The sequence below is a fragment of the Pipistrellus kuhlii genome, unplaced genomic scaffold (assembly GCF_014108245.1).
Source record: "Pipistrellus kuhlii isolate mPipKuh1 unplaced genomic scaffold, mPipKuh1.p scaffold_m20_p_1, whole genome shotgun sequence".
Classification (NCBI taxonomy): Eukaryota; Metazoa; Chordata; class Mammalia; order Chiroptera; family Vespertilionidae; genus Pipistrellus; species Pipistrellus kuhlii.
Window position 1 is genome coordinate 111,984,987 of NW_023425404.1, and position 25,253 is coordinate 112,010,239.

The 25,253-nt window shown below is 42.9% G+C and overlaps 1 protein-coding gene across 1 annotated transcript in view; it reads right to left on the reverse strand.

Annotated features, from left to right (window-relative positions):
- PIP4K2A (phosphatidylinositol-5-phosphate 4-kinase type 2 alpha) overlaps positions 1-25,253 on the reverse strand; it is a 153,897-nt gene that overhangs the window by 87,202 nt on the left and 41,442 nt on the right. The gene's annotated exons all lie outside the window — the stretch shown is intronic.

The window sequence follows — 25,253 nt, forward strand, 5'->3', positions numbered from 1 at the left end:
GGAGGATATTGTATTAATTTTCTGATCTTCATTAGTGGTATTACTCTTGATTATATAAAACTAGAGGCCCCGGTGCATGAAATTCGTGCATGGGGGGGCTGGGGGTCCCCTCAACCCCACCTGCACCCTCTCCAATCTGGGAGCCCTCAGAGATGTCCTACAGACAGCTGGCAGACTCTGTTCTCCATGGGCCTGCTTGCCGCCACGGCAGAGGCAGGCCCTGTTCTCCACAGGCCTGCGCCATCCATCCGTGGCTTGCCTCACCATGCATGCAGTCCCCTCTCACCCACCAGAGCGTGCAGCCTCCTCCTGAGTGATCATGATGTTATGGCGTCCCAGCTAATTTACATATTACCTCTTTATATAGATATAGACAATAGATATATCAATAGATGTTAACATCTGGAGGAAGGGCATATGGAAATTCTTTGTACTATTTTTTTGCTTCATTTTTATATGTTTAAAATTAACTCAAAATGAAAAGTTAAAAAAAAAGCATTAATACCAACTGTGCTTTCAGGCTAGTACCTACACTTTGTTTCTCTCTCTAGTAGTCTGCACCTGCTTACTGAAATTAACAACCTGGTGTTACCTCAATTTTCAGTTCTTAAGCCACATATGCATCTTACATAGTATTAACTGGAACATTTATATCATAGCCCATCAGGATAAAGTAGTATTTGTTCTACTCGCCGAACAAGGAGCATGTTGCTTACGGGTAAAATATGCACTGACATCCTAGGCAACCAGCTCAGTGTTGAATGAATAAGTGAATAAAGAATCCCTTGAGGCTTGTTTTTTAAAAACAAAAATGATGGTGAAAAGGTAAGGGGAATAGGACATTGAATATTCTTAATTGTGTTACAGTATCAAGTTTGCATATTAAACAATTTTTGCGTATAAAAAGGGGAAAAAGAAGCCTGACTTTTAGGAAGTAGTTTCCATTTTTGTTTTATGTTCTTTGGTTTTCTTTTTGTATAGCACCCTTCCATCCTCAGCACTCATCATTTCTAACAATTAACAGTAACACCACATCCTTCTCAAGGCGAACAGTTACTTAGGGCTCACCACTGTCTGGCATCGGCTATCTGCTTTATCCTCTTTCTTAAGTCCTCATCTTAACAACAGTGGGAAAGAGATAGGACCATTACACTCCCGCCCCTTTACAGATAAGCGCTGCAGCTAAGAGCAATTAAGTGACTGGCTTAAGGTCAGGACAACCTCTTCACAATTTGGTCTGATCAGATCACCTGGTCTGTGCAACTCCAGAACCTGGGCTCCGGGCCACAGCACTCAATGCCTTATCTCACATACACATAAATAAATAAAAAGGGCATACACTTTAAAGAGAAAAAAAAAACCCACCTGTTTAATTACTTAAAGTAACCAGAGGAAAACTGCTTCAGGGTAGACGGCAACTGAATTAAACAAACAGTAAGGCTCTGAATAAAATACACTCTATTTGTTCTATCTAATAAGAGTCCACAACTTTCTGCTCTTTTTATTTTACCCGAGCACCACAGTAAAAATTCCTCCTGAAAAGGCTCCAGCTTTGCCTCACCTACTAATAAACGGAGGTTTAAAAAGTGCTATCACCCTGCCTGGTGTGGCTCACTGCGTGTGTTCTCTCGTTCGTTCTCGTTCTCTCTCTCTCTCTCTCTCTCTCTCTTTCAGAAGAGGTCCTCCATGTAGGTGCTGATTCTTTCCTAATTGAGCTGTCATTCTTTAATGTCACACCCAAAAGCTGTTCATAATTTTATGCGCTAAAAACACTTCATAACACTCACAACCAAAGAAGGGAGACAACAACTACGAAACACATCAGTGTAGTTTTGTTTTCTTAAATCCTCCCCCCAGTATGGGGCCACTGGGCGTAAGGAAGTGAGAGCCACAGGAAGACAAAGGGAGTGTGTGTCTTTCCGAGGCACCTCAGACAGGGGTGTAGGTTTCGAGCCCATGAGCCCCGAGGTCGCAGTGAGGACAACCTGAGTCTGCGCCCTTGCCTGTCTGGTGAGCATGCCTGTCTGTCATGTCATCAACAGCCCCACCTGCTGCTCCAAACCAGGCCTTTACTCAATCTTTACCGAGTTTCATTTAAAACAGAACATGGTTAAATCAAAATATGATTATTTGGATGAGAGTCTTGATGAGCCTGTGACTACGGTGAGAAAAGCAGCCGATAGTCCGTGGAGTCCATGCAACCCCAGTGCCTGTCCAATGCCTGTCCACAGTCACAGCGCAGACCGAGAGCTCAGCCCGAGGAGATGGGAGAAGGACACACCGACACGGGGTTCTGTTCCGTAAGTGGTGTGCCTGTTTCCCTTCATCGCCACGAGTGAATCTAAGACAGCTCACACCTTGGTTCTGAGAAACTGTCAAGTCTTCCTCTGGTGCATCACCTTCCTTTCCCCTGATCCTTCTTGCTCCCTGCTCACACTCGTTCTCCTGGTGCCTGCAGATCCGGGGAACACTCAGACCCTCGCTGACAGTGCTGTTTAACAACCTGATGAGTCTGTGCACTTTTTTGTTCCACTCTCTGCAGCAGTCCCATATCCTGCATGCAAAACTGTTAACCTGTTGATATTTACTTCCTTATTTATTTTAGTTCAATAGCACCTTTGGAAAGTCCAAACTCAGAAAACTAATTAAGAGGTGGTTATGTCCGTTATAAAAGGAGATTGCTTTAAAGAAGGATTCACTGAAATCTTCTTCTCCAAGGCCTAATTCGCTGCCTCTGTTTCTCAATTTAGCAGAGTAGAAAGTTTTTCAGGAAGCATAGATTTTTTTAAATCTATAGATTAGGAAGGCATGCACACAACTATCACATAGTAAAAATCACCTCTAGTTTCCCCAAATGCTCCTGACCTGTCCCAAGCCAAAGAATGTTTCCCTGAACCCTCAAGTTCCATTGCTTTCTTATAAAAGCAACATCTACACTTGGTGTATCCCCCAAAATTCCCTATTTGTGAAAAACCTGGGCCATCCATAGGCGATGATTACTACTCTTTACTTGAGATTATAAGGGCGTAATCTATATATCCACATTTCTTTAGAGAACTATGTAGGGAAGGGAGGCTAGGATGAGGGGTGTTCAAAACCAGGTGACAGAAATAGACACGTGTGAGATGAGTGAAAAAGCTCTGAGGAGAGAGAGGGAGGAACACGTGGAGCTCAGATGACCTGAGGCAGTGAAAATACTGTGTGTGGTTCCATAATGGCGCACATGTTATTATACATTTGTCTAAGCCCATAACATGTACAACACAGCCCTCGCCAGTTTGGCTCAATGGATAGAGTATCGGCCTGCTGACTGAAGGGTCCCAGGTTCGATTCCGGTCAAGGGCATGTACCTTGGTTGCGGGCACATCCCCAGTGGGGAGGTGTGCAGGAGGCAGCTGGTTGATGTTTCTAACTCTCACTCCCTCTCCCTTCCTCTCCATAAAAAATAAATAAATATATTTAAATAAAATATACAACACAGAGTGAACCCTAATGCAAGCTATGGACTCGGGTTGGCAATGAGGTGTCCATGTAGATTCAATGATTGTAACAAATGCACTAGGCTGATGCACTAGGTTGGTGCTCCAGGCTGATGTGGGGGAGGCTGGATCAGCGGGAAGAGAAATGTGAGGACTCTGCACTTTTCCCTCCATTTCGTTGTGAACCTAAAACTTCTCTAAAATATAATCTATCCAATTTTTTTTTTTAAATGTCAGCGGCATAAAATGCTGTAACAGGAAGAGACTGTAACTCTCTGAGTTTGCCGGAGGAAGGACTGGAGTCAGCTCTTGAAGGAGAGAAAGGACTCGGGTTTGGGGAAGAGAGCGTGTCACCAACACGGAAAGGGCAGTGAAGGACTTCAAGGGAGCACAGGGGCAGAGCTTCCCAGGTCAGGCTGGGAAGGCTGACTTCTGCTCTGCGGGCAGGAAGGAGTCCAGGAGCCTGAGAGTTACAAAATGAGGGCAGTCTAAGGATTTAGCTCCTTACTTTGTGGAATGCAATTTGGAGTAAGAATGAAGCCCGGAGGCCAGGAATCACATAGCAGGCCCTGGGCCAGGGCCAAGGCGCAGATGGAGTGGCTGGGACACAGGAGAGGAAGGACATGGGAAGGGGGAAGGGGGGCTAAGAATGTGCAAAAGGTTCTGAGCCTTCGAAACTAGAACAGTGAGGCCAATACCGAAAGCAGGAAATGTAGAAAGGGAAGTAAACTGAGGGTGTGTAGAAGGTGAATTATTTTGGGTGTGCAGATTATTCATATGGAGCTATCTAACACATGTAGTTCTGAGGCCAAAAATACTCAGAAGTAATCTGCAAAAGAGATACTAATTAAAGCTTTAAGAAGAGATGCAGCTATCAGAATCAATAATGTTGCTAAGGGACTCATTCAGATAAAAAAAAAAAAAGAAAGAAAATGGCCAGAATCTTCACGAAGAAGACTTGGCAAAAGAGCCTGAAAGAGTATTGAGAAGAACCTGTCGGGAATAGGCGATGTTCCCTCTGGATCACACTCAGGGAAGTACAGACACTTACCACAAATAATTATCACAAATAATTTCTTGTGCCCCAAGCCCTTTCATGGCAGGACATACACTGTTAAGCAAAAACTGAAATGTTACTCTGTGTACGCTTACAATCTAGGGTAGGAAATACAGACTTCCAAAGTACAAGTTCCGGGTATAAACAGGTGGTAGACTGCACACGAACGGTCCCAGTGAGTCACATCGCCCCGTATCCACTGACTCTGGACTTGGCCATGAGGCTGGTCTTGGCCATGGAACAAACCAGATAAGTGCCTGTGCCTCGGGCTTGCCCTGCTGGGAGGCTGCTGCGGTGACAGCCTCAGCTGAACACCAGGCACCTGAGGGGGCCATCAGGCGCCATCCAGCCCCAGTGGAGTCATCAGGTGACTGCAGCCACGTGAGAGAGGCCAGAAGAACTGCTCAAGAGCCTACTTCCAAAGTGCAGGATCAAGAGCAAATAAAGAGTTGTTTCTAAGCTACTTAAGACTTGGTGTGTTTCTTGAACAATAACAACTCTACTGCAGAATATTTTAAAGATGGCGGCAAAGCACATATATGAGGGGAGATGTGGAAGGAGTTTTAGATTTAGAATGGCAGAATCAATATCTCTCTCTCTCTCTCTCTTTCTCTCTCTCTCTCTCTCTCTCTCTCTCTCTCTCTCTCTCTCTCTCTCTCTCTTTCTCCCCCGCCCCATCCATCTATCTATCCACCCACCCACCCATCCACAGTAGATTACAAATGGCATCATGACTAGAAACCCGGGTGGGTTCCACTAGTGCTAAGTAGCCATCTTTTACAGATAGCTCTTTTTAAACTGCCATATTCTCACCTGTTGATTCCATTCATAATCATCTATAAATATAGATTTCAGAATCTAAGAGCAGAAAGGACCTAGAAATGACCAAAAGATGAGCAAATTAAAACCAAAGAAGTGACTCATTCCTAAAGCACCAGGAATTACTTAATTTTTGTTAGGTCTGATCAGATAATTGAATCGACTACCCCCTCCCTTGGGAACTGACCTTTAGACCACTTCACAACTGATGTTCCCTTTCACTTACACCACATTCCATTTGCTGAGACCACATTCCACTTGCTAAAACCATTTCCCCTCCGGACTTTCCCAGGATCCAACCCTCCCAGAAAGTTCCCTGCTGAAAAAAATCCGCCTGGAGTCCTTTAAAATTTCTGACTCCCTGTCCCTGGGTGCTGGCGCCATTTTGGGGCTCAGCCCACCTGGTCTCCAGAGGACCTAACATATTTATAATCCCTTACCACTTTGGCCTGAGGCATTCCTCCTTCGATGACCCTAACACTTTTAGCATCAAAACCAGAGTCCGGAGCTGCTACGCCTCAGCATGATGTGCTCTGGGCTGAAAGAACCGCCCAGTCATAACCACACATTCTGCCTAATGCAGCCTTTATAGATTCTGTTCACTGACTTGCTGTCCTCAAGAGAGCAGGCCTTTGCGTGCCCTAGTACACATGGGGTACATGGTCTCTTCTTTGTGCAAAGTGAGCAGCATGACCTGCTCTGGCTCCAAGGTCACAGTAGCCATGCTCCTGAAACAAGACCAGAACTCAGGCCATCACCACCAAAGCGACCGTAGGAACAAAGAGCATGCCCCATAGACCCCCACTAAATGTTCATTAAGCATTGAGCCCTCATGCACAGAAAGCCTCAGGATGTACAGCATTGGTTCACCATGAGAGAGGGTCTCACTAGTGCGCTTTCTAACAGCTGTTCCACCTCTGGAAACCTTGCCCTTTGAAGAGACCCAGCACTCCGCAATTTGGCAGGCTCATTCTCCGTCCCTCTGCTCCTGAGCAGTCCCCAGGACCAAGGCCCTACACTGACATGCGCAGTAATGACCTCCAGTGTACCCCTATATGATATAAAATTAGGGGTTGGGACATAAAACCCAGCTGGCACGGCTCAGAGGTTGAGCCTTGACCTATGAACCGGAAAGTGGAAGTTTGATTCCCAGTCACGGCATATATTCCCCAGTAGGGGTTGTGCAGGAGGCAGGTGATCAATGATTCTATCTTTGATGTTTCTATCTCTCTCTCCCCCTCCCTTCCTCTCAGAAATCAATAAAATCCTATATAAAAAAAAGGTAATATGCAAATCGACCCTAATGGTGGAACAACAGGTCACTATGATGCGCACTGGCCAGCACAGAGGCACTGGGAGGAGCCTCTCTGCAGCATCGCTAAGGATGTCCGACTAACGGTTTAGGTGGGCATAAGCCGTTAGTCAGACATCCCCCGAGGGCCCCGAGCTGCCAGAGGATGTCTGACTGCCAGCTTCAGTCAGACATCCCTAAGGGGTCCTGGAGACGAGAGGGCACAGGCCAGGCTGAGGGACCCTCTTCTCCCGCCCCCGATTTTCCATGCACCAGGCCTCTAGTACACATATAAAAAAATAAACAAGCACAGTACCAACCAATGAGAACTGCGTGATTCAAACCAATTAGAGCTGTAAGAATCTGGAAACTTTATATGCATAAAATTGGACCAATTGGGAACTTGAGCAGAAGTTTCTCTTTAAAAGGCAGCCTCCCCTTGTCTAGGTGAGTGCACTTCTGTTCCTACTGGCGCTGAATATCTGAGGTTTGCCAACTGTTTCACCTAAATAAAGTCTCTCCTTCCAGCACCTCTTTGGGAATTTTGGTTTACATACACTTCCTTCCCTTTTATTCTGCTTCTCTTAATTTCACTAAACATTTTTCAAAATAAACATTTTATCTAGAAATTGTCTATTACCATTTGCTTTGTGAACAGGGATCAAATTTTTTTAAAAGGAAGGGGGAAACCCCACTTTTTTATTGTTCTTCTATGTTCAATCACCAAAAAATTCTGATTTTTTTTTTTAATTCTGCAGGACACTGCAGTTCAATGAAGTCTAAAAACCTCGGTCCTTGGAATGGCTGTTACAGTTTCCGTTTTTTCTAAAATATTAGAAATTATACACCCACGTAAGAATCTTTCTCCTAACTATCCACTTTCTTTAATCTTTCCAGAACTCCAGCCCTTGTTTAAAAATAAGTACAGTGGTGCCTCGCATAAAGAACGCCTCGCACAGCGAACGCTGCACACAACGAACTTCATTTCATGATTCATACAACGAACTTCGTTTCACACAACGAAGTCGCCTGAGCTTCCACGACCACTTTGCCTGAGCTTCCACAACTGCTTTGCCCGAGCTTCCACGATCGCTGCCGATGTATTGCATCCTTCCGCGCAGGCACTGCAGGCAGTCGTTAGTCACTGCGCTTAACTTAAGCACGTATCGCGGCAATCGTTCTTCATTACGAATTAAATCACGCACATATCACGGCAGTCGTCCTTTTAAGTTAAACTCAATATTTTTTTTATATCATGGCTTCTAAAAAAAGCAGAAAGGTGATTTCTGTTGAAATGAAACAGGAAATAATTAGAAGGAGTGAATGTGGGGTAAAACAGTGTGACCTCGTCAAAGAGTTTGGCCTCAGCAAGACTACCATTTTCACCATTTTGACAAATAAGGATGCAATCAAATCAGCCAAAGTAGCCAAAAGAGTATCTAAATAAAAATAATAACAAAAAAATTATCTTTTTTTATGTCATCTTAGCATATTTTATGCTACAGAACGAATTATTTTTTTTAACATGTATTGTTATGGGGAAACGCGTTTCACATAACGAACTTTTCACATAACAAACTTGCTCCTGGAATGAATTAAGTTCGTTGTGTGAGGCACCACTGTAAAAGTATGTTTGATAATATCAATACTACCCTGAGGGTATGCTGTGACTAAGCTGGAAAGTATATTCCTGAGGCAAGAGCCTGAAGCATTATCTTTAACTGTGGCAGCAGAATCAATTTACTTTGATAACACTGATAGGAAAAACAATTACTCATGGTCAAACACACAGTTAGGAGAAGGGGGGAAATCCTTAAAGCAGGGCATCCACCAAACCGAAGACATCAAAGAACAAAAAATGTAAAGCAAGTAATTTGTCAATAAAAGGCCAATACAGATAACCCATTAAAGACAAGAAAGAATACCTAATACACAATTAGATATCTGTCAATCTTTCTTAAAAATATATTTTATTGATTTTTTTACAGAGAGGAAGGGAGAGAGTAGAGAGATAGTTAGAAATAGCAATGAGAGAGAAACATTGATCAGCTGCCTCCTGCACGCCTCCCACGGGGGATGTGCCTGCAACCAAGGTATGTGCCCTTGACTGGCATTGAACCCAGGACCTTCCAGTCCTCAGGCTGACTCTCTATCCACTGAGCCAAACTGGTTTTGGTTAGATAACAGTCAATCTTTCTCGTGAAAGTAAGCAAACCAAAAAGTGCTCACAGAAACCAGAGCTCTGCTCGCCGAAAACATTCTCAAGATTCCCTCCTGATCTTATACATGGGAGAAATAAAAGGAAGTTTAAAAAAAAATAACATTTTAATTAGTTGAGATACACAAAATAAATGTATTTCTCTTGATTTCTCCATTCCAGAGTCAGGGTTAAGAGCTTTTCAATGTATGCATATCCTGAATTTTTATGAGGCCCAAACTGACTTGGAAATGACTACAGGGAAAAAGTGGATGATACACCCAAGAACACAAATTGGTGAAAACACTGAGCATACACACCCCAGAAGAATACTCTCCTCTAAAACTTCTTTAAAATTAAAGCACAATTTTTCATAACACAAAATGTCTCTAATTTTCCTAATTAAAACCCCACAATTGCTATAGCTAATAAAAAGAAGCCATAGCTTGAAATTAAACATCTTTTTTAGAGACCTCTTCCCTTCAATTGGCATGAAAGCATTTTTTATGAACACCAACAAAACCAGAAAGTTGTATTTAATTCACAGAAGCAGGAACATGTATGTCTTCATCTACACAAATTTACAATCCCATCCTCAGAACACGTAAAGGAAATTATTATATTGGATTTCATCCAACTCCCAGGAGTATTTCAATTTCCAAACGTAATTAAAACTGGCAGTTTTACTAAGAAGAATCAAATTTCAATCAAATGGGTGTGTCGTTTTTTTTAAAAAAAAAAATGCAAAGGGAAAATCAGGATGTCCCACGCAAAGGATTAGCAGAGCCTTGATTAGAATGAAAGCCCGAGTTAAACAGGTGTTTTGAATTACCACTTTTATTAAAACACAATCCTTTACATGAAGCTCACTGGATTTTTATTAGTTCTAGAATATTGAAAGAAAAATGTTTGTTTAGCTTAGCATAACAAAGACTCATAAATCATGGGAGAATGATGACAGAATTACATCTGGGAAAGTCACTCCTCCAGTTATCTCCCTTCGTAGCACCAGGTATTTTAGAACCAAAAGAAACCTTAGCCACAATCCGTTTTTCCTACATTAGAGGACCCCCAGTTATGGGACGGGGCAGTATGAGAGAGAGACACTCTAGCCGCATCAGCCTATTTACTAATGCAAGGTCTTTTTCATGGGAATGGTGCGTTACATGAAAGAGTTTAAGGAGCAGCAGCATCGGCTAGCCTGCCCAGCCCCACTGCCCAACAAAGGCCCTGGGAAGTGGATTATGCTGACACTGTGTAAAAGGTGGGGCTCCCAGTGACCTGGGCCTGGTCCCTCCCAACTGCCCTCCCCTGCGGGCCATCTTGTGGTGGCCATCTTGTGTCCACATGGGGGCAGGATCTTTGACCACATGGGGGCAGCCATCTTGTGTGTTGGTGTGATGGTCAATCTGCATATTACTCTTTTATTAGATAGGATGACAAATGATGCTATAGACAGAAACAATAGTTTTAGACTTGGAGGCACTCTGCAGACCACTTACTCTAGCCACCCCCTCATTGTATACATTAAAAAACTGAGCCAGGCCAAAACCGTTTTGGCTCAGAGGATAGAGCGTCAGCCTGCGGACTGAAGGGTCCCAGGTTCGATTCCGGTCAAGGGCATGTACCTTGGTTGCGGGCACATTCTCAGTGGGGGGTGTGCAGGAGGCAGCTGGTCGATGTTTCTCTCTCATCAATGTTTCTAGCTCTCTATCCCTCTCCTTTCCTTTCTGTAAAAACAATCAATAAAATATATTAAAAACAAAAAACAAAAAACTGAGCCAAGGACATTCAGGGAAAAGCTAGGCGAAGCCCCAGGGCTCCTGCCTGCCCAGCCAATCCCTGCCTTTACCCACAGCCTGTGACATGGTCCTGAGCTTGCCAAGACCGCTCTGTCACTACAACACAGTTGGTCTCAAAAAATGGATCCTCAGAGTTCACATTAAGGCACTTACCTTAACATAAGAGGCAAATTTTTGTTCTATACAAGAGACCACGTGTTTTCTCACTTAATTTATACTCAACCCTCCGTTCTAAAGGCTCCCCACCTGGTTACCACAGGAATAAAGATTCCATATACTGTGACCCTACACCCTGGCCACCAGAGTTCCCTAGTCCTTCCATAACTGCTTGGTCCAGGACTGGCCCCAGCCCCAAGCAGATGCAATGCATCTTCTTGCTAGGGTTGGGCTCTCCTCATCGCTGAATCATTTCAAAAATGGAGGCAGTGGCTGACCTCCACCATTCCGCCTGGAGGAGGCAGAAGTGCTGATGGAGCAGAGAGGAGAAACAGAGAGGTCCTGGCAGAGACCTCACCATGCTTTAGGCTTTGGCCTCCAGAACGCACCCCAGAATCCTGGAGACAAAGCCCTCTTTTTGCTCAGCTAGAATGGGCATAATATTTAGGAATATAACTAATCCAGGCAAAACACTTTTAATTTCATGATCAACTTCTCCAGGAAACTCACACTCCACAGAGTTCGCTGCAGCAAATCAATAAACAGGATTACATCTGAGAGCCAGCTTTTGAGGCACAGAGGAAGAAACAACTTCTCTGTTTTTGTGGGCTCTTTGCTCATGAAGGCCCTCCTCTAGGGAAGTGACGTGCCTGCCAATGAGGACAGAGCTTGTCCCCAAATGTAGCTGGAAAAAGAGCCAGAGAAGAGGGAGAGAAGAAAGATGAAGATTTCCTCAGACTTTACACTATATTCTTTGTTGAAAAAGTAATTCAGATAGTCTGACATCGGTTTTTTGTTCTTCTTTTATATCATACTAGAGGCCCGTTGCAGAAAGATTCCTGCAAGAACAGGGCTTCTATCGGAGTTCCCTCCCACCACCGCCACCCCTCCTCCCCCCGCTTTCCCTGCCACCTCTGTTCCCCCCGCCCCAACTTTCCCTCCCGCAGCAACTTCAGCCGCAACAGCCACCTTGCTTTCTGCCTTCCCTCCCTCTTCCTTCTATGCTGTCTTCAGTCTTCACTCCTCACTCCAGCTGCATATGCAAATTAATCACCATCTTTGTTGGGTTAATTTGCATATTCGCTCTGATTGGCTGGTGGGTGTAGCGGAGTGATGGTTAATTTGCATGTTTCTAGATAAAAAAAAGTTAAATCAGTGCTAGCTATTAGTATTTTGTTTGCATTCTGCCTGTAGGTATCTGGTACTCATCTAGTAGGTAGTGGTTTTAAGGACACATTTTTTTACAAGCAGCCTTGAGACAGGAAGCAGATGAGTTCAGATGGCAAAAAAATCAAGACCACCCTTACTCCTGCTGAGAAAAACTGTTTAAAGTGCCATCTGTTTATCAGAGAGTAAAAGCTACGATATATACACTGAGTTTCTAACTTATGAGGGCCACGCTTTCGTCCTCTTTTGAGCCCAAGCAGGGGTGGGGAGCCAAGGTGACTGGAATCTCCGGTGAGGAGCATGCTCTGCTCTACACCCCCCTGCAGAGCAGAAGAGTTAGCTCTGAGCCAAGGTGTCAAGCACACTTACAAAGACAAAGATTATCTAGTGAGATCATTCTTGAGAGAAGCCAGCTGATGTATATGCTTTTTACTTACTGTGTTCTTCGCACATAGATTGAGTGAACTCCCACTATTCTTACAGAAAAGAATCAGCAGAAGAAAAAAGCAAAAACAGGATGAAAGCTGACTAGGCTCTAAACTCAGCTGACACACGTATGTTTTTCTTCTTAAGATAGATAAACAATATTGTTTACTTACACTACAAAATTTTTTCAAACAAGGATTGGAACCACTTTCTAAAAGAGGCTTTAGGAAATACCAGGCCTCCTCATTGCTCTTCTCGCTGTTTCCTGAGCTCTAAGAAGCCAAATAAGAGGAGGTTTGCCCACATGCAAATGCTATATCCTAGGATATACAGAGAAAAGTTAAAAAAAAAAAAAAATAGGTACCATATAATGAGTGGCACTGTGTATAGAAAATATTCCTAGGAAAGGGGTATAACATTCTGACCCTTTCCAGATACCTCAGCATATAAATTCTCTCTCTGTGTGTGTGTGTGTGTGTGTGTGTGTGTGTGTGTGTGTGTGTGTCATTATTTTGTGGAAGGATTTAGGGACAAAAGTGAAGAGAGGGACACAGATAAGAAAAGGAAAGGAGGCAGGAGTGATATAAACATCACTCCTGGGATGTGCTGGCTAACACACCCCACCTTAAAGCCCATCTGAGACCCATTTGATCCACAGAACGTGAAAGACAATAACAGAAAATGACAATAATTCAGTGTGCCTTCCCCTGCATGGAAAAAGCAGAGGGATTGGTGAGATGGATGCCAGGGAACACTTCTTCCCACAACTGGCCACCTCCCCTTTGTCCCTGAAAGGCCACCGGGACAAGAGTATGGAGACTTCAGATGGCAAGTTAAGCCACAGTCAATGACCCAAGGAAAATATTCTACTGACAATATGGATATGCAAGGTGATTCTTTGGAATTTTAGCCAATAAAATCTCCAAGAACCTGCAGGAAAATTCAGTCTCGGCCCTGGAAGCAGAGCACTGAGAACAACAAAACAAAAACAATGTGTGAAAAAGATACGAGAATTATGTCCCAAGAAAAGCATTTAGAATATAAAAATGAAAGTGAGAAGGACATCTCGGACGTATTATCTAAAACCCTTCCTGAATCCTTTCCTACATCTATCCATCCTTCAAGGCTGTTCAGATTTGATCTCTTTCCTCCTCAAAGCCATCCTGGAATATTCCAGCCCAGACTGACCATCCTTCCACTCGCTGGGCCTCTGGAGGACATTTAACAGACACATACAGGGTGCTTATATTCTTTGTTTTCTCTATTTCTGCAAATGTTGTATCCTAGAATATACTAGAAAAGTAAAAAGGAAAAAAAAATAGATACCGTATAATGAGTGACATTATGTATAGAAAGTATTCAGGCAACTAAAATACTACCACTCACACAAAAAAAAAGGTGGCAGCAGATTCTTCAAATCTGCATAATGCAGCCATTCTGTTAATATTCTGTTAGCTAGCCTTAAATGGCCCCCAGCTTATTACTGCATCAAGGAAGAGGAAATGTTATGTAACGTAAATTTATTCCACAGAACAGCTTCTTTTCATTATTCCTCTTATTCGATTTTTATGAATATCTGAAAATCTTTAACCCTGTTCCAGACAATGAACTTTCTGCCTCTTCTAAGTATTTTTCTGAAAAACACTCATTAATATTTGATTATTTCCTGTCATTTCCGACATCTCTCTGATTTTATGGGAGGGACCCTGAAACACTTGATCTTTTTTTTAAGACAGCTTATCTCCAGAAAGAACAAAAAACTGATTAAAGACAATCAAACATAAAAAATATTCCCTTATTCTTGTGGTCTGAAACAGGCATATTTTCTCCACATGCTTCAAGGCAACAAATACAATTAAACGTGTAATTATTTAAAACATACTCCAAGCCTAACAGACAAGAAGGGGCTTTGCCAGACCACATGCCTGAGAGAGCAATTTGGCCAACAAAGGCTGGAGACTACATATGCCCCTGAAATAAGAAAGGGAGATGTTTGAGATCTTCTGAACGCAGCCCAAAGACACATATAGTACTGATCTGTGCTTATTGCTTGAGGGCAGTAAGCACAAATCAGTATCTTTCCTTTAAGAATTATTCCTCTGACTTCCCTCAAAATCTCCTTTTTTACAAGTCAGACAGCCCTGATAAAAATAATTCACTAATGCAGGCACTGGAATATCTTCATTCACAGTTCTAATTGGAACTTACATGTCATTCAAGTTTTCAGAATAAAAATTTCTCCAACAATTCTTGCAGATGCTGTAAGATGTATGTGCATTTGTTTAATGGATTCTCCAGAAGGCTTTGCCAAATCCTAAACTCTCCATCATGCATTTATTCACCAGTTATCAAGCAACTTGTGAATTATTTAACATTTTCCCGTATCTCACCATCGGATGGGTCTATAAGGTCTCCAAGTTTCTTTCTCCTTTGACTATAATTCTATTTAAAAAAAAAAAAAAGTTCACATTTTACAATATTAACTTGGCTATCAAATGAATCGCCTCCCATATAAAAAGTGCCGAGTGACAGGAGTTACTGTTGAATGTGAGAGAGCACCCTGGGCCAAAATACATGTCCAACTGCCACTTTTCTAAGTAAGTGCTATGTAGCATTCAATAACATGAAACACCTGTAGCCTCCGTATTACGATTAAACATGTTCCCTTCCTCCAGGAGTTGTCAAGGTGATGAGACAGGTGACACTACACCCACAAGGAAGCAAGAAATTTGAGAGCAAGGAATGGACCATCCGTTTTCCAAGGAATGTGCACAGGCTAATGGTTAACCCGAGAACACGGACCTGCTCCCCTCTGGAATACAAACATGCACGACCGGTGGTAATACCAGGACCCGGGGCCATGGCTTCCGGAGGTAATAGACGAGTTAACAAAACGTGACCACAGCACACACCATGGTGCAGGCACCGGGCAGGAGGAAGGCTGGCCCAGGCAAAACGCTCAAGTCTATCCTTCAGCGCACTACCACCAGCCTCCCTTCTCCTCTGTATCTCCCGTACATGCAGAAGGCCCCCTGGCCGCCGTAGGAGACAGGCCAGAGCACCCACAGGCCCACTGTGAACGTGTCATCTGTTCTTATCCCTCCTCGGTCCTCCACCAGCCTATCAGCTCACTGGGAACACAGGCTCACTTTCACCTCAGCACCCACCCAGGAGATTTGGTTCCATAAACATTCGTTCAACCAACAAGCTGCCATAATGTGCCCCCAGTTTCTCCCCCATTGAAGTAACCTGTCCTCTGCCTTTAGGGAATTCTCAGGTGACAGGCGGTGACTGTCAGGGAAGGAATGTGTGAGTGGCTGTAAATGCTTTGCTAGCAAATCACTTGCTGGGTTTTAGCCCCCCAGTTTTCTCAGCTATCAAATGCAAGTAACATTTGCCCCACATACTTGACTAAAATTCCAGGGCACCCTCTAACGGCATTACATAAATGTGGACATATTTTGCCTAGATTTTGTTGATAATCTGGATGTCTGGTCTCAAAAGTATAATTTACTTTTAGGTATCACACTTGATATGTCAAGACAGTAAATAGAGAAATCAATATAATGAAAACAGCTAACAGAGACCACGTTTAGAAGTGGCCTATTTTCAAAAATAAAAATATTCCCCATTAAACTTGATGGAAGGTTTCCTCTTTTTGAAAACACGCTGATTTTAATTGCATTTTTCGTTTTACAGTTACTGGCTGGCCCTGCTCTAGAGGACCTCTACCTGCCGGAGTGGCCAGGGCTTGGCCCTCTCCGGAGCCTCCCTCTTCCACGGCATGGCTGTCCGTCTCATCTAGAAGTGACGGCTCTCAGGTCACAACCTCAGCTCAAACCTGCCTCTGACTCCAGACTCTCTATCCCATGCTTCTCTGACATCTCCATGAAGCACTCTCTATCCAGCTACTCATGCCAGAAACCAGGAAACTGTGTTCGTCACTCAGTCACTCACTCCCCACTCGGAGTCTTAGAGCCCATCCCCCAAATAGGAGCCCAGACCTGTTTCTCACCCTCTCCACTGACACCCACACCTCACCTGGTCTTTCCCGGGCCACTGTCTCCTGGCTTTCACCCCCTCGCTCCTTCAGGCCACTCTCCAAATTGCAGCTGCTGAGATCATTAAGCACACTCAGCTGCTTCCCCTTTATACTCAAAAGATGACTTCTGATTGCTTTTAGGGGAAATCCTTCTTGTGACCTCACAGCTCTGATTGGACCCAAAAGCTCATCACCCAGCCCTGCAGCTCATCACCTCTCACTTTCCCACACTGGCCTTCTCTCCTTCAGCGGGCCTCACTGTGCTTCCTTTGCCGGGAATTCTCTTTCCCCCGCCTCCTGCTGCACCTGGCAAACCCTACCCCACCTGCAACCCTCAGTTCAAATGCCTCATCTTCCTCAAGTCTAGTTGTTATTTATTTCTAAGCACCTGGCACTTGTCCTTTTCAGCTTCGTCACCATTGTCATTACTGCTATTTGTGTGTTGTGTTTGGTGTGGACAGCAAACCCCATGAGAGCTGACCAGGACGGTTGTGCTAGGTGCTCCCCTGGAGCCAGCTCAGTGACAAGCACAGGGGAGCAGAGGGCCGGGGAGCATTCACTCCCCATTCCTGCCTCCTTCCCGCACTGCTGTGCCCGGGTGTGTGTGTGTGTGTGTGTGTGTGTGTGTGTGTGTGTGGTGGTGGTGCTAAAATTACAATTCTCAAACTTCCTCACCAGTGGCCATCTGGCTAACATCACAATGCCACCCTTCCAGGTCACCCTAGAGCTGCATCTGCAGGGCTTGCAAAGATTCTTCAAGCCATTCTCAACACCCACTGATACATTAATTCCTTATTATGTACATCGGCTCCAGCAGCTTCTGTATCTGTAAGTGAACTCTGACTGACACAGTGCCCGTGTGAGCTGAATGACCGCTTACTATTCATGAACACATTTATAACCTACACACATGACAATGTTAAGCCATCCTCTTTTAGCATATGTCTTCCAAACCACGGAAATGTGCTATTCTGTGAAGTGATCCCTTTTGCAAAGCATCGACCCTGTTTCCCCCATCCAGTCACGTTAAGGGAGCCCCTAAAAACCCGAGCTGATAAACACACACACACACACACACACACACACACACACAAACACAAAACAAAACAAAACAAAACAAAACACCCTACTCCTCATCTTCTCTGCACAGGCCAGTGTCACTGGGGAAGTGAACGGTTAGCATCACTGACTAACAGCCTCCATCGGCTCATCTGCATCTTTCTCTGAATGACTCAGCTCAGCAGATAGTAGAGGTGCAGCTACACAGCCTCTTTGGGGCCTCAAGAACCTCGGGGTGAGAGGGCCCTCAGGGAGTTTCCATAGCGCACCCTCAACTCAACACTCCGAGGGTGAGTGGAAACGGTGGTCGAGGTCTGCAACCTGAATAACGGGCAAGCTGTAGTCAGTGTCAATGCCAAGACCAAGCAGCTGAAGCTGGTTCCTGATGAATGTAGCTGTGTCCCTGCTCGCCACGGGCACCGGTTTGATGCTGTGGGAGAAAGGAACCCCGTGCCTGCGGGTTCCGGGATGGTACTAAATGACTTTCTGCTGGGTACAGACGCCCAAGGCCACTCATATTTCCAATTTAATTTTGGAAAACAGTTGTTTCAGTAAATTTCTCAGGAAAATTTAATCTCATAATTACTTCCAGAAATGCTCTGAAACCATTCCTGGAGGATGCATGATTCTATTTCCTCCAGGTCGGCCAGTCAATCACTCAGCACTATTGAACTTCCCCCCAGGAGGAAAGTCAACTATTAAGGAAATGGAAAACACAGCTCTCACTTTCCAAGAATTTTCCGTGCGAGGAGAGGAAAATAAAGGAGAAACACAGGTTCTTACAATTGACACATGATTCAAATCACCCCGTACAAAAAAAAAATTACAAATTAGAGAATCCTATTAATAACTACACCTATGGCCATAGGTTTCAAAATTTTAAAAAGGAGGTGGAAGGGAAGGTGGTTAACTAGACTGAACAGTGTTACCTTAGTTGTCTCTGAGAAGCACAGTGTTCAGAGGAAGGTAAGTTTTAAAAAGATGGAAGGGTGGTCGGTCACCTGTGCCATTCCCAGAAAGGACCCGGGCCCACCCTGGCCGGGAGCGGCCCTCCGAATGTGTGGGCCAACCGAGTGCCACGGAAAGCACACTGCCCTGGAGCCATGAGGCCTGGGGGATGTCCTTCCAGGCGAGTCAATAGCTCTGAACCCTCTCCTGGCTCCTGAACTAGGCTACCCCACAAGGTGTCAGATGGGATGTGTCAGTGCTTTGAAAACTGTGAGAGGTTATATCTGTGAAATCTCTACCTAAAGAAGGGCAAAGAGAAAAGCCAGAGCAAACATGGGGCCTGGCATTTCGATAGAGGAAAATGCAGGAGGAAGAAACGAGAGAACAAAGGAAATGGTGTCTCAAGAGAAGGAGGTTATGGGGTGCTTGCAGGAAAGAGATGTTGACAGAGGTCCTGGACCACTTGGTGTAAAAACGATGATTTGACCCAAGCAGGCAGAGTTCTGAGTTCTGTAGCTTTTTAAGAACAGGTGAACCATTTCTCGTAATCTAAAATTATTTTTTGCAAAATATATTTTTATTGATTTCAGAGAGGAAGGGAGAGGGAGAAATAGAAACATCAATGATAAGAATCATTGATTGGCTGCCTCCTGAACCCCCAACCCGGGCATGTGCCCTAATCAGGAATTGAACCGGTGACCTCGTTTCCTGGGTTGATATTCAACTGCTGAGTCTCACCCCGCTGGGCAAGAAAGGTGAGTCATACACCAATGAAGTTCGCACTATGAAAAGTGGCCCCATCATCACTCGGGTGTCTGTGACGTGGACACCTTCTGGGCTGAAGCCCTTTGCAGCCCTCCTTTTCCGGCTGCTGCTGTGGCTCTCAGACTTGATAGTCCATGTTCTGCCTCTGCTGAAGCCTGATGTCCCATGTTTCAAATGCTTGTATTTAGCCAGGTCACAGCTGTGTGTTTTTTTAAATTTGTTTTGAAAATACAGTTCCGTCTAAAGAACAGAGGCAACACATATCATTTGGGTGTGTTTCCTTCTAGGCTTTTGGGTTCTTAGTTTGCAGATGGCTGAGCTAGTACATTAACCATCCTGTAGCCTAACTTTTCTCATTTAAGCATTCTTCAAAATATCTTCATGAGTAGGTACTCAATAACTATGTATGCAAGCATGACCAAATGGCTAGAAATTGCTCAAACATGCATCTGTACCATAATTCATCCTTGCTTTTTTAAGGATATTGAACTGGTCCCTGATATTTCATCACAGCCAGGATTTGTTCAGGTCCAGAACAGTTTATCGGTTCTGCATCAGGCTAAGGGCTGGGTCAATGAGCGCTGCACCATTCCATTGGAGAATCACAAAGGGCTGGAGCGGACCCTTCCGTCCAGACAACATACACTTCACTGTCATTGGCCTCATTAGCCTCTTGGGAGAGTCAAACCCCAAATCCTCTCCATCCTTAAAGGCCAAGTTCATATCCATATCCATGAAGCTCTAATACCTCAATGACTCTTGTCCTTGCTAATGTCCTTCTCTTAACTCCTATAGCACATTTAATGAAATAATTATATAATCACTCTCTGTTTGATGTCATTTTTTTCTCTTGTCCTCCCTGCAATGGACACCAGCTGTTCTTGCCATCAGCATCTCTTCAGCTCCCCTGGCACCAGGCTCTCTCTGACTCCGAGCCCATCTCCAGGAGTGGATCATGCGATCTGTGCCCAAGAAATGAGCACTTTCCGTTCCCCTGTCTATGGTGACCGCTTCAGGAACCGGCACACAATGCCACACAGATCGGTGACAGGTCCAAGACTTTCACTCATTCAGCGAAGACACTTTCTGACTGGACTCAAAGAAGAAAAATGTAGAACAGAGACTATCGAGGCCATCTTACTAGCACAGGGCAGAGATGAAGTGAACATGGAGAAAGTGGAGTTGAGACATAAGGAAAGCATCAGTTCGGGGTACATTCTGGGGTTCTCCAGATCAAGCTACTCACTTCCAACTAGAATTAAACGCTCTCATAAGCACCAACTCCTGCCGGGGAAGACAGTCACTAGCAATGCAGGCCTTCCTGTCCTGGCACAGGAAGAGTTTTCACCTCTGGGCATCCCGGGAGAACAGCTGGGAATAACCCCAAGCCCTTAGGGTAACAAATGACTTTTAGGAACACAGTTGACAGTCTTCTGTCAACACCTCCAAATTTCAAGGGTCTAAATTGAACCTTTTCATTGCAGTGTTATTTATAATAGCCTTTTCAAGTCACATCTTAAATTTTACTTTTTATTTTTGTGGATCTCTAACCATTCTTCCAAGAGCAATGTCACATTTTTCTCTTCACCTGAAGAATCTTCAGAAAGGATCCTTTCACCTCCCCACTCCAAAATGAAGAAAAAGACCTGCTTCATTGAAAGACTAAATTTATAAAAAATTAAAAAAATTAAAAAAAAAAGAAACTATTCCACAGTGGCAAATGCTGTATCTTTATTCTTTTTTTTCTTTTCTTTCTTTTTTTTTTAATTGTGAAAGAACACTTAATATGTAGAAAGAGCCCTCTTAACACCTTTTTAATAGTACAATACAGTTTTGTTAACTATAGGCAGAGTGTTGTACAGCAGATCTCTGAAACTAAATCATCTTGTTCTTTGCTCTTAATATCTGTAAGCTAAAAGAATATGCACACAGAAAACATAAACAAACAAATAGAGAAACACACACCAAAAGCACCCCAAAGACCTGATGACAGCTCAGAATCTGGGAAATGTGTTCTCTACCACATGACTCTTTGAAAGGAACAGGGGGATACCAGGCCTGTCCATCAAAAAAGCCCAGGCAGGGTGAGAGAATAGATGGGAATATTGTTACTAGTACTATGACTTTTGAAATAGATGCAATCAGGCTAAATTTCAGGTCCAATTATCTTTTTGTGTGTGACAGATATAGCCTAGCACAATTGCGAAATCATTTTCAACTGGGCTGACAAACGGGACCTACCTATTTTCAGGGGTTACGAACTCTGCTGAGGTCACTATACAGAAATATGTGGCGCCAGAAGTACAGACAGGAAAAGAAATGTGTAATTTTTTCTAAGCAATCAGCTATGAATAAAATACAAAAATACTTTACTCATCCCAGAGACAAATTACTTTTTAAAAACTTATTTTGTTGATCTTTTCAGAATTAGACTTTCAAGGCTGTGTGTACCCTTGAATGTGTGGAAGCAAAATGTCATGCCACAATATAAATCATCTTAGAAAAATATCGCCAATTAGGAAATACGTTATTTTTTAAAAAGTCTTAAAGTGTTGAACGCCACAGAAACTACAATAGGAGAGATTTATTCTTGAAAAGAATTACAATACTTTGCAATATAATTGCATCTTTAACACTTGAAGGACAGGCACTGGTGGAGAAATCACCGGGGCACATTCATGATATATAAAACTTTAAAAAAAAAAATGTATGTTAAGCTAATGCAAATATATTAAAAAGAAAAAGAAGAATGATATTAGGCATAAAGTACCAAAAAGACAAAATACAGTGACAGTGAAAATGAACTCAAATTCAAGAACCATAATTCTTAAAGAAATTCTATACCTATCCACTAAAATAAGAAAAGAAAAAAAAAACATAAATGAGAAACCTTTTCAACTAGACTTTTACCAAATCTCCTCTACTTTATCAACCCAGTGGGATTGTGTAGCTGCTATACAGCAAAAGATCCCATAGGAATGATTATGAGGACTCTCGCTTTTCATTTATTATCTTTTATTTTCATTAAATTTACTAAGACATTGAATAATGATTACATGGACTTCAGGTGTACAATTCTATAATACATCATCTGTGCACTGTACTGTGGGTTCACCACACAAGTCAAGTCTCCATCACCATTTACACCCGTACCTTCTTGTACACCCCAACCTTCTACCTTTCCCTCTGGCCTGTGTCTGTGAGTGTCACTAAGCCCCAAACCCCTCTCCCCTCTGACAGCTGTCAGTCTACTCTCTGCTTCTATTTTGTTGTTAGTTTATTTTGTACATTAGATGCCTCATGTAAGTGAAATCATATAGTACTTGTCTTTCTCTGACTGGCTTATTTCACTTAGTATAATACTCTCCAAGTCCATCCATGCTGTCACAAAAGGTAAGATGTCTTTCTTTTTTACTGCTGAATAGGATTTCCTTGTATAAATGTACCACAGTTTGTTTGTTTTTATCCACTCATCTACTAATGTGCTCTTGGCCTGTTTCCAGATCTTGGCTATTATAAATAACACTGCAATGAACATAGGGGTGTATATATCCTTTTGAATTAATATTTTGGTTTCTTTGGATATATTTCTAGTAATAGAATCACTGGGTCATAAGGCAGTTCCATTTTTAATTTTTTGAGGAAACTCTACACTGCTTTCCACAGTTGCTGCACCAGTCTGCAATTTCCACAATAGTGCACAAGTGTTCCCTTTTCTCTACATCCTTACCAACACTGGCTATTTGTTCATTTATTGATGATAGCCATTCTGGCAGGTGTGAGGTGATATTTCATTATGGTTTTAATTTGCATCTCTGGTGATTAGTGACGCTGAGAATCTTTGCGTATGACTATTGGTCACTTGTAGGTCCTCTTTGCAGAAGTGTCTATTCAGGTCCCTTGCCCACTGTTTAATTGTAGTGTTTGTTTTCCTGGTGATGAGTTGTATAAGTTCTTTATAAGTTTTGGATATTAACCCCTTATCAGATATAACATTGGCAAATATTCTTCCATTCAGTGGGCTGTCTTTTCATTTTGATGATGGTTTCCTTTGCTCTGTAAAAACTTTTTTAGTTTGATGTAGTCCCATTTGTTTATTTTGTTGTTCTTGTTGTTACCCTTGCCTGAGGAAATATATCATAAAAAAATAATGCTACAAGAAATGCCTTCTTTTTGTATTGATTTTAGAGAGAGACAGAAACATCCAACTGCTATCTTCTGCATACCCTCTACTGAGATTGAGCCTGCATCCCTGACCAGGAATCAAACCTCTTACTTAGTTCATGGGTCGATGCTCAACCACTGAGCCACACCAACTAGGCAGAAATGCCCTCTTTTTTAATTAGTTCTAAATAGCTATCCTAAACCAAATAAAATCCTAGGCATTTTAAAGCCTGCCAAACAATTCCATTATATTTAAATCTTACTTCCATTTTAAAAAAGAGAGAACTTCATTCAGAAAAATTAAATAAATTGTCCAAGATCACAAGGTCATGCTTAATTCCACAACAAAATCCACAGCTTTTCTCACCCTTTTGGAAGGAGCTCTATAAGACCAATAAGACCTCCAGGCTCCTCCAGGCTTCATGGGACCACACAGCGACAGCCAGGATCCAGGACAGGAGGAAGCTAGACAGGGTGGGCCCTGGTTCCTTCTGGTTCTAAGAGTTGAATTCATTTGAAAAATGAGCTTTAAACAGGTTTCAGTGATTATCTTTCTCTTTTCTCAAGCATATGCCACCCAACAGTTCATAATACCTATATCATTATAGCCTTTTTAGCCACAGAATGACTCAATTATCCTGAGGACTCTTTGGATAAAAGGCCTTCATTTAATAGCCATAAGGAATGGATCTACTAGGCAATCTCTTTCTAGAGCCATTTTCAGGGCAATACGGCTGCCTTTAGTGTAGCTTCAACGTTACGTCTTATGATAGAGCTTCCCTGTCAGCCCACATCCTTCCCTCCCACAGCGGAACTCTCAGTCCTCCCAGCTACAAGGCACAGAAACTGTGTCCCTAACACACTACACAAGCTCTAATGATGGTTTCCATGGCTCTGCCTACCTAGATGTGAGCTCCTTGAGGGCAAGACACAATCTTATCCCTGTATTCCCAGCACTGACTCCTTGCTACCTCACTGGGCAATGTAGCAAGTGTTCAATAAATGTTTACTTGAATATTATCTTTTTATATAAAAAATAAATAAATAAATAAAATTTTTAAAAAAAGAGCAGGCCGATGAGAGAAAAGAATCTAGGTGATCTATTTACTTTATGATTAACAGGATCTCATTAAGCCCCTAACCAAGGACAGGGTTCTCATTTTGCATAAAAAATTTATTCCTGAAAGGTAAGGAGATTTATAAACTGATTCATAATAAGATGTAGTACTTCCTTGGAGTTTTCTATAATAATCTATATATCCCCCATCTCTGACAATAATAATACTTAGCCCTGGCTGGTGTGGCTCAGTTTGTTAGATATTTTCCCATGCAGTGAAAGGTTGCCGATTTGATTCCTGGTTAGGGCACATGCCCAGGTTTTGAGTTTGACCCCTAATAGGGGTATGTCTCTCCCACTGTTTCTCTTTCTCTCTCTCAAAATCAGTGAAATCTTTTAAAATAAAAGTAAGTACTTAAGTACACCAGAGAGCCTCTATAACTCAAGAAAATTAGGATTTTTTTTTAAAGCAAAAAAAAAGTATGTCATCGAACATGATCACTATCTTAATCTATGCTTTCAAGACTTGAGTGTTTTGAAGGGAAGAATCCAAGATGGCGGCATAGGTAAACACCTAACTGCAGCCTCACACAACAATTTCAATAAAATACAACTAAAATACAAAATGGACATTACCCAGAACTACAGGAAAGTCGACTGGAAATTCTACAATGAGAAGGAAAGAGAAAACCAGAAGGAAAATCAGGGGAGCTGTAAAAGCCTAAGGTATGAAGACATGCACTCAAAGAAGACAGAGCCAGAGAGGAGGGGCTGCTAAGTGTCTGGCTGGCATTCCCTAGTGGGAAGGAGATAAAAGCTCCCGA